Below are 10944 nucleotides of genomic sequence, written 5' to 3'. Positions count from 1 at the left end.
AAACAGTATTTTGGAATCCCAAATGTATAACTCTTTATGATTTCAATGAATGACCACATTTTTATATTAAATGTCTTAAAACAACTTTTATTTCAATTTAGCTACATTTTTAACCTAAAACCTCGACTAGCGAGCTAATGACACATTTTTAACTCACATAGTAACGACTCTAAGGAAGTAGGACGTTACAGACTACTTGAGTTTTTCTTAAGTCTAAAGTTGAGTTACAATTTAACAATATGCTCTCGGCCTAAGTTGCTTGTTCCATTTAGTGATCACTTTCCTGGTCGAGTCACATATCGGGGTAGTATAACTTTAAAGGATATTAAGAGTAGGTTTCTGCAGCTCGGGCTGATAGAAAGGGCTAAGGAATCCCTTTTCAAGTAGTTTTTTTTTGGCTTCAGAGTTAAATTTCTCAGGAGTTTTGGTGTATCAACTGCTTTTGAGGAAAAATGCAAGTAATAAAGAAGATGAGGTGCATTTCTTTCTAGGTTTGAAGTCTTGAAGATTCTTCATGGGAGAGTTTGCCTTGGTGATGGGGTTGAATTTCAGTCGCTTCCCATCACCAGAAGAGTTGGAGGAACGTAATCTTAGCGACCGCTTGATAAAAGAGTATTTCAATGATGCTAAGTAAGTACAACTCTCACAGGTGAACAATACTTTCAAGACTTGTACTGTTGTGGAAGATGTGTACAAGCTTGGTCTTTGTTTGTTGGTTTAGGGGGTTCTAAATGCCATAGAGGGAAAGTTGCATATATGGCGAGATATTCTGAAGATGGTTGAGGGCGTAGACTACTTCTTTAGCTATCCATGGGGGAAGTACTTTGTAACGCCCTGGATAACCAAGACTGTTACACTGTGAGTTTGAAATAGTGCAAGTCTTGCTAATCAAGTCATTTAGTTTGAACTGTGTATCTAATGACACAAAGGACTAGGTTAAACAAAATTTGGTTATAAACAGTTAAACTTGATTGAAAACAGACGTTTATTATGTGGGATCCCAAGTCAGGGTTTAAATAACGTAAATACAAAATTCCTAATTACAAATAATTGACCAAGCCACTCTAATGGAAAAATATAGATTTTAGGTTCCCATTCCTGTATAATCCTTGACCGTGGCGGTCGAGCAGCTGACAATGTACACCTTGCCCCCAGAGCTCTCCAACCCATGGCCAACTTACCTTACCTGCACCACGTAGCACCCGTGAGCCGAAGCCCAGCAAGAAAACATAATAACATATCACAGTATTATTAGCAGCTAAACAGTTCACAGAGTATAATCCAATAACCACAAAGCATTGTTCAGTTCTTTCAAACCATCAAGTCCACTCAAGACAACACACTAGTCACTAATCAATAGTCCAGCTCCAGATACTCATTAAATCATAGACAATAATCTACAACAGATATTCAGCACATATATTCAGATTCAAGATACAATCAAATACATAATACACTCTTATCACATAATATTCAGGGTTGACGACTTAGGCCGCACCCTCTGTTTAACCCACTGACTCCGGCCCGCTTAAACCGAGCTCAGTGCATATTAAGCTGTCCTCGGATACCAGTGTCCGAGCCGCGCCCTATGCGCAAGTGTGGATTTCGGCACCCTTAGGCCGTTACCACATGTCCACGTGGCATAATACCACCTTAAGACATTTATACCATTATAGGGAACTCTTAGTCCCAACATGTTCACATGGTGTATCACCATCACATAATAATACATACAAACATAGGGAACACTTAGTCCCGTCCTATCCACATACACAAGTGTAGTTTTCTTACCTTAATGCCAAATGCTTTAATTAGAAAGGATGACCCCCGAGCACGATCCATTCCCGAGCCCTAGCTTACCACCTAGTCACAACCAAGATAACGAATTCCATTAATATACACATATGGGTTTCCATGAATAATCAAATATAGGTTTCCAGTTACAAAACTAACTCCCGGGGCTCCTAATTCCACCAAGCACGGTGGTGAAACCAAACCCGAGCACACTAGACCACTCCCCCGTGCTTAAAACCCTCAAAATCTCAAGTGTGCAACCAAGGGCTGCGGCCCTTGAAGCTTAGCCGCGACCCTTCTCCAAAATAGAGCCAACACCACACCTGAAGGGGACACGTGCCGTGACCCTTGCTTTGGGCGCCGCGACGCTTGCCTTTGGCCGAGCCTTCATGGCTCCTTTGCAAGCTAGGGCCGCAACGCTCTAGAACAGAGCCGCAACCCTTCCCGTCGAACCCAGAATTTCCACCATTTTCAACCTCCAAACCTTACCCAAAATCATCCCAAAGCTCCCTACTTCAATACCAATCACTCCCAACACTTTTAAGATAACTTTAACATCATAATTCAACAAGAAACCCAATCTAAAACTCTTTGCAATCCATGTTTCAATCTCTGAAACTCAAGAACACCAAACACCATAACCAACCATTCAAAACTCAGATTTAAACTCTTAAACCATAAATTAAGGTTTACCTTTTCAGTTGAACCCCTTCTCTAAACAGAATCCCAGCTAGTTCCCAAATTCCTAGCTCCTATTCAACCTTAAACACCAAAATCATAATTATCTTATTACCTAGAAAAACTCAGAGCTTCTAACCTTAAAACACAGTTGGATTCTTACCTTGGCTTTGATTAAATGTTCCTTGGATAATCTTTGAGCTAAGCTTTTAAATCCCCACTGAAATCCTCTGAAATCCCAGCCTAAATCCTCCAAATTCCTCTGTTTTTTCCTTGTGTTTTTCTTAGCTTACTTGAGAGAGAGAAGGGAGAGAAAATAAGAGTCGGTCTATCTGTGTTTCCTTTACCTTCTTAAGTCTAACCTTATCATTTAAGTCAAACCCAAGGCTCGGGGTGCCGGAACCGTCCCCGAGGCCAAAATGGTAAAATCCCCCAATATTCCCACCTAGACATTCTAACCTCAAATATATCTCCACATATTTATTTTCATAACCCGATAATCTAATTAACTACCCGATACCTATAACATCCCTGACTTATCCAAAGTCAACTATTAAACCCCGTTGTGACTTTCCCACTACTTGCTCCCTAGGATCGCCTCGTGCCGATAATTACAAATGCCCACACCTGTACACGCATATATATATTTATCAATCTACCCACATAATAATGTGGTCTCAACAATTTATCACACACATTCACATTTATGCCCTAACGGGACAAGATTACCATTATGCCCTTACCAGCCAAACAGGGCTCGCATACTTACTCAATACCCATTTCACACTTTCTTACCATTAATTCTCTTAACCTCCTATTATGCCCTCCCGACACACTAATCAAGGCTCTTAATCCTTATTAGTAATTTTGGGTCGTTACAACTATCCCCTCCTTATAATAATTTCGTCCTCGAAATTTACTTGAACTTGTCAGACAGTAAACCTCATACCTCTGACCAAATTCCCAAGAACTAGCATCTCCACTCTTAAGCTTTGGTAATACTCAAACATGAGTAACCATATTACTCCTTATGGTCTCAACTGATAACTATACTTCCTTTAACCTTTACTTGCATACCAGACCCGCTGTTCCTCCAGAGTTTAATAATTCTCAACGATCTCCTCACTGATCTATTCTCAATGCCAGAAATACCTAAACATCATCACCCTTACCAGAGTGAGATCAGCTTATAAGCCCTTGGCCAAACCCCTGTTATGATCTTAAAACTCTTGTCGAATCGGGAGCTAAAACTCCCCTTTCTTTTCCCAGCTATCACATTCTTTCTTCCTGTCTACCTTGGAGAGATATAAACCCCTCAATCCTTTACTTCGCATGGTGTTCCTTGCTTTTATCTTACTAGGTTCTATGCCATGTCACCTTAGTTGTATTTCAGCACCCAACACCATGACTGTCTCATCAAATAACACACTTTTCTTGATTCCCAAATGTTGCACATTCAATGCTTAATCCCTTAGCATACTTGTTAAGCTCTTAGGTTGCCATCTTATCTGCAACTAATCAGCGATTCCAGATTCCCACTTTATTCCTTCATTCACTGGTCCCTTTCCAAAACTCAGAAAGTTTTAAAGGCTCAATTTAACATTATCAATGTCCCATTACATTACTGGCCAAACAAATTAAACTACGCCATCTCATTCGGCCGGGTTACAACTTCTTCTCTGTTCAATCACCTTATTTACAGTCTAATGTGGTCCATTCCTATGGCCCACCATCATATTATTTCACTTTTCAATATCCGTGCATCCCAGATTCTACTGTCAACTAACCTCCCGGTACAACAAACCCTAGGAGATGAAACGACATCCACCTATTGTTCCCATCTCCACACCAAATTCTCTGTGGACCATTCATCCAGCCCTTGAACCTTATATTGTATTGTATCCATAGGGTCCTTCCCCGTTTCTACAGAACCATCACTCTGGATTCCACTATCCAAAGAAAACGTACATGATCACCACCACACTCTATTACATTATCCATCTCAATCGTTACCTTATCCGTTCCATGATAAACTGTGGCGTTCCTCTCTTTCTTTAATTGACGCATACCTACCAGGTAAGAGATCCGTCCCTGATTAAATCTCCTCCTCGTACAGTTGAGGTCTTCTAACATCAACCATCCATCTACTGCACTCCATTAAATTCCAATCTCAAGATTATCTTTCCTACTAATAACCAACACTTAAGTACCCTATGCCATGCACAAATTGTCAACCTAGCGTTCTATGCATAACAACCATGTTTCCATTCTTTTACCTCCCGCGAGGCTCAACCCATCCCCGCGCCGGTCTGAGCCTGAGCGTGCCCAACCTGTTATATATCCTCACAGTTTCATATCCTTACCATAGGCTAGGTCCTTGACGCTATCCCGCTATACTTAACCATAATACACATATCTTTGCATCACCAAATACTAACCAATTCTTACCTTGTCCTCTGAACTCTGATTTGACAATACTCATTCGGTCTATCTTTAAGTTTCCTTACTGTTCCTCCCATCTCTGGTGTTGTTGTCCACGGAGACACTTATGTGATAGATGACACTTCTTGCAGCTTCACTCTGAGTACCCCTGGCGAAACCCAATCTGACATTTCATAGAATCCTACGTGTGACCCTGCTTCCCTTGGTGTTAACGTCTTCGGCATAGTAGTCATTCGCTTTCCTCTTCTGTCTGGAGGTAGTCCAACATACCACTCGTAGACTTAAAGTAGGCTTGTCCATACCATTCTTGTACTCTCTACTTGAAGAACTTACCTGTGCTGCTGAAGCTTAAACCAGTTTAGAACCCTTTTTACCAACTCCTCACATCCTACTCGGTACAGGTAGAAATTCCTGAGATGTCTCTTTCCTTAATCACTAGCTGGTAATAACCAGATCATAGATCAATTCCTGGAGACATTGTCCAGTCTTGTACCCAACATTAAAACTTTTCATTCTTAACTGACGATGCCGACAAGTCCCGCAATACAATGCTCCATCTGATTCAAGATCAAACCTCTTCGACTGCTTAAGCAATTCTTCTTGTCAAGTTATTACCACCTTCCATAATGTTTCTAACATCAAACTTGTTCGTAGTCCAGTCCTAAAGTGTTCCCATTCTTTCTTTGTACCCATCTGAATGCCTACTGATCGGCTTAGTTTCCATTCAATCAAATTATTAGTTTCCAGGTGATATCCCTTACAATCCATAGTTACCCCTTAGCAGATTAACTCTCCAACTCTAACTCTTGTTGAAGCTTCCATACAATAAGCCCTACTGTGCTCACTACAAATCTCTTGATCATTTGTATCCCAAATCCTCTGCCAGAAGTTTCTAGTTCCTCCCCAATAATTATTGTTTCCTTCAGCCTCTCGCGCTGTACCTTTGAGGCATACTCTCTCCATGTCTGAATCTTTCTTGAAAGATACTCAACATTGAACCCTTCCAACTCGTTATGTAACCAAAAACATGAACCATCTAACCCACTAGCCAATTCCGAGAAACTAGTTTCGGGCTTCAGATGTAACAAGGCATTCCAGTCTTTCTTTCCCTCACCATGAGGAAAACCATCCTAACATATCGAATACCTCATGTAGAAATCATGCCTACCCCTGCCATCCTTTTTAGCAACATCCTCTGCCTTAGGTACATACCAGATAACCTCACTGGTTCTCGTCACCATTCTGACAACTACCTTCGCAATCAAAACCCTCTTTCCTATCACAAACTGGGTGCCACAACACTGCCTGGGGTCCCTCTACCTCGATAACCGTGAATCTGTCCTTACTGAGTTCTACCAAAAGAAGTACTATCTTTTGCATCCCTTGCCCAACAACATTCACGTTCGATACGTCATTCTATAGACTTCAAGCCACATGGCTCTCTCTGCTGCTTAAATACAACCAAAGATCCAATACACTAGAGCGACCCTGTCACCCTGGACCATTCCAAAGATTTAACCTTTACATGAGTCATCATTCCCAATTACCACCACTTGTATATTTCTTTTCCAAAGTGAAGTATCCAACTCCTAACACTCATTGACACATGTTGTCGCTATCTTATCATTCCAAATCAAGCTCATAGATTCATTAATCTCCGCAGCTCAAACTGTGTCCTTATAACTTCCTTCATCGAATCCCCACTTGAGTTCTTTCCAACCTATCATGCCAATATCTCAATCCAAATACCATCTCCTAGCATCCTTCTGCCACAAGTACTTAGCATAATCCCTTGGTTATGACCTCTCATCACCATATCGCCAAAAGTGTAATAAGCTTTGCCCATCCACTAAACAATTCCTAAGCTAACCCAAACTTTCCAATTCAAACCAGAAGATAATGTCTTTTAGGCTTTCCATTCAATATCTTTTATCTGTCTGTGCCCTTATAACGAACCAACACCATTTACCCATATGCTGGCAAACGACTCTACAACTTTCCTGTATTACAATACCAGGTCTACGAAACCATCCCGTATGCAAACAATCTGAATTCATCTGCCACTGCTGACTAAGCTCCTCAACCCTGATGTTCTCACTCTAAACCAAACCATATCCAGGTCCAAGTAACCACAATATTCATACACACATAGAGCATAATAAATATTAATTCACACTTCTATGCATTTAGCCATCCAATTTATTACTACCATATTCATTCACACTTTCTCATGCTTCCTACAAACCAATAGACAAGCATAACATATAAATTCAGCTTGGGCAATCACCCACAAGTAATCAATATGCAAACCATCATCCAAATATTCATTCACATGCAACAGGAATGCTAATCAGCACGCCTCCATCACATCATGCAATAGTCAACGGCCAGGCCCTATCAGTTCTCATGCTCCCTATAGGCATACAACATAATACATTCATATTTTAATCAAAAGCTTAAGCATATAGTCCCAAATATCCAATCAAAGAACCCTGAGTCGAGCTTGTCTCCGGCGGCATGTGTACATGTCCAGCCTATCACCAGGAACCCTTAAACCTAGGACGCTCTGATACCAAGTTGTAACGCCCTGGATAACCAAGACCGTTACACTGTGAGTTTGAAATAGTGCAAGTCTTGCTAATCAAGTCATTTAGTTTGAACTGTGTATCTAATGACACAAAGGACTAGGTTAAACATAATTTGGTTATAAACGGTTAAACTTTATTGAAAACAGACATTTATTATATGGGATCCCAAGTCAGGGTTTAAATAACGTAAATACAAAATTCCTAATTACAAATAATTGACCAAGCCACTCTAATGGCAAGATATACATTTTAGGTTCCCGTTCCTGTATAATCCTTGACCGTGGCAGTCGAGCAGCTGACAATGTACACCTTGCCCCCAGAGCTCTCCAACCCATGGCCAACTTGCCTTACCTGCACCATGTAGCACCCGTGAGCCGAAGCCCAGCAAGAAAACATAATAACATATCACAGTAGTATTTGCAGCTAAACAGTTCACAGAGTATAATCTAATAACCACAAAGCATTGCTCAGTTCTTTCAAACCATCAAGTCCACTCAAGACAACACACTGGTCACTAATCAATAGTCCAGCTCCAGATACTCATTAAATCATAGACAATAATCTACAACAGATATTCAGCACATATATTCAGATTCAAGATACAATCAAACACATAATACACTCTTATCACATAATATTCAAGGCCGACGACTTAGGCCGCACCCTCTGTTTAACCCACTGACTCCGGCCCGCTTAAACCGAGCTCAGTGCATATTAAGCTGTCCTCGGATACCAGTGTCCGAGCCGCGCCCTGTGCGCAAGTGTGGATTTCGGCACCCTTAGGCCGTTACCACATGTCCACGTGGCATAATACCACCTTAAGACATTTATACCATTATAGGGAACTCTTAGTCCCAACATGTTCACATGGTGTATCACCATCACATAATAATACATACAAACATAGGGAACACTTAGTCCCGTCCTATCCACATACACAGGTGCAGTTTTCTTACCTTAATGCCAAATGCTTTAATTAGAAAGGATGACCCCCGAACACGATCCATTCCCGAGCCCTAGCTTACCACCTAGTCACAACCAAGATAACGAATTCCATTAATATACGCATATGGGTTTCCATGAATAATCAAATATAGGTTTCCAGTTACAAAACTAACTCCCGAGACTCCTAATTCCACCAAGCACGGTTCACATGGTGTATCACCTTAAGACATTTATACCATTATAGGGAACTCTTAGTCCCAACATGTTCACATGGTGTATCACCATCACATAATAATACATACAAACATAGGGAACACTTAGTCCCGTCCTATCCACATACACAGGTGCAGTTTTCTTACCTTAATGCCAAATGCTTTAATTAGAAAGGATGACCCCCGAACACGATCCATTCCCGAGCCCTAGCTTACCACCTAGTCACAACCAAGATAACGAATTCCATTAATATACACATATGGGTTTCCATGAATAATCAAATATAGGTTTCCAGTTACAAAACTAACTCCCGAGACTCCTAATTCCACCAAGCACGGTGGTGAAACCAAACCCGAGCACACTAGACCACTCCCCCGTGCTTAAAACCCTCAAAATCTCAAGTGTGCAACCAAGGGCTGCGGCCCTTGAAGCTTAGCCGCGACCCTTCTCCAAAACAGAGCCAACACCACACTTGAAGGGGACACGCGCCGCGGCCCTTGCTTTGGGCGCCGCGGCGCTTGCCTTTGGCCGAGCCTTCTTGGCTCCTTTGCAAGCTAGGGCCGCAACGCTCTAGAACAGAGTCGCGGCCCTTCCCGTCGAACCCAGAATTTCCACCATTTTCAACCTCCAAACCATACCCAAAATCATCCCAAAGCTCCCTACTTCAATACCAATCACTCCCAACACTTTTAAGATAACTTTAACATCATAATTCAACAAGAAACCCAATCTAAAACTCTTTGCAATCCATGTTTCAATCTCTGAAACTCAAGAACACAAAACACCATAACCAACCATTCAAAACTCAGATTTAAACTCTTAAACCATAAATTAAGGTTTACCTTTTCAGCTGAACCCCTTCTCTAAACAGAATCCCAGCTAGTTCCCAAATTCCTAGCTCCAATTCAACCTTAAACACCAAAATCATAATTATCTTATTACCCAGAAAAACTCAGAGCTTCTAACCTTAAAACACAGTTGGATTCTTACCTTGGCTTTGATTAAATGTTCCTTGGATAATCTTTGAGCTAAGCTTTTAAATCCCCACTGAAATCCCAGCCTAAATCCTCCAAATTCCTCTGTTTTTTCCTTGTGTTTTTCTTAGTTTACTTGAGAGAGAGAAGGGAGAGAAAATAAGAGTCGGTCTATTTGTGTTTCCCCTACCTCCTTAAGTCTAACCTTATCATTTAAGTCAAACCCAAGGCTCGGGGTGTCGGAACTGTCCCCGAGGCCAAAATGGTAAAATCCCCCAATATTCCCACCTAGACATCCTAACCTCAAATATATCTCCACATATTTATTTTCATAACCCGATAATCTAATTAACTACCCGATACCTATAACATCCCTGACTTATCCAAAGTCAACTATTAAACCCCGTTGTGACTTTCCCACTACTTGCTCCCTAGGATCGCCTCGTGCCGATAATTACAAATGCCCACACCTGTACACGCATATATATATATTTATCAATCTACCCACATAATAATGTGGTCTCAACAATTTATCACACACATTCACATTTATGCCCTAACGGGACAAGATTACCATTATGCCCTTACCAGCCAAACAGGGCCCGCATACTTACTCAATACCCATTTCACACTTTCTTACCATTAATTCTCTTAACCTCCTATTATGCCCTCCCAGCACACTAATCAAGGCTCTTAATCCTTATTAGTAATTTTGGGTCGTTACATACTTGATCTGAATTTTTCTGTACACAAGTATACGTAGTCGTGTCAAGTAGTAAATTCCAGAAGAACGGATATCGTCCCACAGAGACTATCTCCCAAGTACCACTAATTGATTTTCAAATTCTATTTGGTTAATTAAAATTTAAGCGAACAATTAAAAATAAAAGAAATACTATAAATTATGAGCCAAAATTAAAGAACTGGACACAAAACAATGAATCACTACTTAAAAATCAATAATAAAAACAACCTAGAAATTAATTTCATCAACTATTCATTTTATTAATTTTAATAATCAATTCTAAATCTCTTCTTTCTATTCTAATAGCAGGTTAATATAATCGATTCCTATTCTTTTTCAAGATATAAGATCTCAATCTATATGAAAGTTTTCTACATTTCTGTGATAAACTTGAACATATAAAAGGCATTAAACTTGGAAACATAATTACTACACAAGTCATATAGGTACTTTCGTCCAATATGCACCCTATGTCTATACAATGATAGCATATTCAATTCTCATCTTTCGAATTTTGAATCAAAACCATTAAATCAAGCAAATAGTGATCAAGTATTTACTAGCA

The sequence above is a fragment of the Humulus lupulus genome, chromosome 1, assembly GCF_963169125.1.
Source record: "Humulus lupulus chromosome 1, drHumLupu1.1, whole genome shotgun sequence".
In the NCBI taxonomy this organism is placed as follows: Eukaryota; Viridiplantae; Streptophyta; class Magnoliopsida; order Rosales; family Cannabaceae; genus Humulus; species Humulus lupulus.
Note: the sequence above shows the minus strand (reverse complement) of the source record.